Source organism: Herpailurus yagouaroundi, unplaced genomic scaffold, assembly GCF_014898765.1.
Source record: "Herpailurus yagouaroundi ecotype Mexico unplaced genomic scaffold, PumYag 163, whole genome shotgun sequence".
Taxonomy (NCBI): Eukaryota; Metazoa; Chordata; class Mammalia; order Carnivora; family Felidae; genus Herpailurus; species Herpailurus yagouaroundi.
Window position 1 is genome coordinate 32143934 of NW_024412404.1, and position 2248 is coordinate 32146181.

General features: G+C 52.8%; 1 protein-coding gene across 6 annotated transcripts in view; it reads left to right on the forward strand.

The window, feature by feature from the left end:
• The window catches only part of PCGF5 (polycomb group ring finger 5), a 125375-nt gene that overhangs the window by 52629 nt on the left and 70498 nt on the right, over window positions 1–2248 (forward strand). The window contains exon 1 of one of the 6 annotated variants that reach the window (XM_040485843.1): window positions 92–243. The exons of the other annotated variants lie outside the window; for them this stretch is intronic. The gene's annotated coding sequence lies outside the window, so the exon portion shown is untranslated. Of the gene's footprint in view, window positions 1–91; window positions 244–2248 lie in introns of those variants that run through there. 6 annotated transcript variants of the gene reach the window in all.

The following is a 2248-nucleotide window of genomic DNA, read 5'->3' on the forward strand; positions in this document are numbered from 1 at the left end:
GAAGGGGGTGGAGTTGCCCTTGGAGGCGGCACCGGCTCTGGGCCCCGAGGCCCGCCGCGCCCTATCGGGCCCGAGCCGAGTGGCCCCGCGGAGCCGGCGCGCTCCCGCCTGCAGGGGGAGGGCGGACGGGGTGCGGGGACCGGCCAGGCCGCGGCGGGCGCTGTTTCTCTTTCACTTTCCTTCCCTCTGAGGCCGGCGCGCTGGCGGGCGAGGAGCGGCGGCGGCGGCGGCGGCGGCCGCGGGGTAGGTACCGGGCGGGCTTGAGAGCGGCCGAGGGGCCCCGGCCGCCCCGCGCTCCCTGCCTAAGTTTGCGCCCGGGGCGGGAGCGGCACCTCCAGGCACCTGCCGCGGCCGGCCTCGCCTGGAGCCGGGAGTCTCTCGCAGCCGGGGGCGGGGTGTCCGGCCAGGGTCTGGGGGCTTCGGGGCCGCGTCCTGGCCTCGGGCGCGGAGAGGGCGGCGAGCTGCCGGCGCTCGGCCGCGGAGAGGCGGCGCGTCTTCCCCGGCGCAGCCCCGGCCCGGCCCGAGCGGCGCGTCCTCCGGGCCCGGGCCCGCGCACCTGCCAGGCGGGCGGGGCGGACTTGTGCTTGGACCGCCCCGGGCCGTGCTGCCGGGTCCCGCCGGAGGACGCGGAAAAGTTCCCTTCCTCCCCGTCACTGCAAATACTTGCTTCCTTTAACCGTCGTGGTGACAGGACTCTGTGGCTCGGGTGGTATGAGATCGGGACCGTGCATTTCCTCTTTCAGAAGACTTTCTCTTAACTTTGGAGCTTCCTGGCAAACCTGTGGACAAGGCAAGGCCCTTAGTCCCAATGTGTACAGGAGAAGCCGAGACCCAGGCACGGATATTAAATGCCTTGCAGAAGGTCATAAAGGGCCGCAGACCAGACCCCCCCCTCCCCCCCGCCCCGGCCGGCTGTTATTTATGCTCCCTTTGTGTTACACCCTCGACACAGTTCTCCTGAGCGGTTATAGGATGACACCCCCAGAACCTGTACCGTGCACATTCTTAATGGCGATGTGTCAATGGAGTGATGCCTTTTACCTCTCCCATTGCTTTATACTCACCTGTGAGTTAACCACTAAGATAGGAGAAAAGTTCCTGTTCATAGGATTAACTTAGGAAATCAGTACCTTCCTTCATGCTGTTTTCTCCTAGAACACATTTGTTTGTAAGAAACTTTTAAAACTTTTTTTCCAGCAACTCCACGGACCAGCCAACTGTGCTAAACATTTCTGGAAAAAAAGTTAATGACGTTCAGTTCTTATTGTGTGCTAGCTTTATGTATATGGTCTTATTTAATCCTTACCACTCTAGGGTGCGCGCACTCTTTTCATTAATAGTTTAAAAACTGAGATTTAGAGCGGATAAATAACATCGCCCAAGTTATACATTTACTAAATGTGACCAGTTTCTATCAAAGAATTTGCAGTCTAATAGAAGAGATAAAGAATGAATGGAACTATAAATTAAAAGAAAGATGTGATAGGAGAGCAGTAAGGGTTAAACCCGAGAAGAGAGTACACTGAGCATAACTTTGGAGAAGGGTTTCCAAGGATACAGGTAGGATTTAGAGGAGAGGAAGGGCTTGTTGGACAGTGGGTATATAGAGCCTGCAAAATGGACTATGAGAGATCCTTTCACTGTGCCTGAAGAAAAGTGTTGAAGGGTATGCTAAGGTCAGCCTGTGAAGGTCTTGTATGGAAAGCTAAGGAATGTAAATGTCTGTCTGTTTGTAAAGAGGGAACACTGACAATCTTTGAAAAGAGGACCCGAATGTGATAGAATAAACTAAATCTGGTAGAATGTAAGATGGACTGCAGGTGGAGAGGTGTTATTCAAATAGGGTGGCTATGGATGGAACGGAAAAGGACATCAACTTGATTTCACTGACTGGATGCAGGGTACAAAATGGAAATAGGAAGCATTTTGATAGGATAATGATTTCAATTTTGAATCTTGTAACTTGTATTGGTAAGGACTCCTAATAGAGAAGTCAAGCAGGTAGTTAAACTGCATTACTGAAGAGGTAAAGCTATCAAAACTGGAGTTAACCGCTTTGGGTGTCACTTGTAGAATTGAGAGTTAAGGCTCCAGGATTGGATGAATTTGTCATTTTCCTGAATGACACCATAGCAGGTTTACAAATTAATGTGACAGTGAATGAAGTGTTCTGTTCACCCATACACCCAATTTGGAGCATATAACACTTGCTGCTAATATGTTATTAATACCGTATGAGGAATTTGAC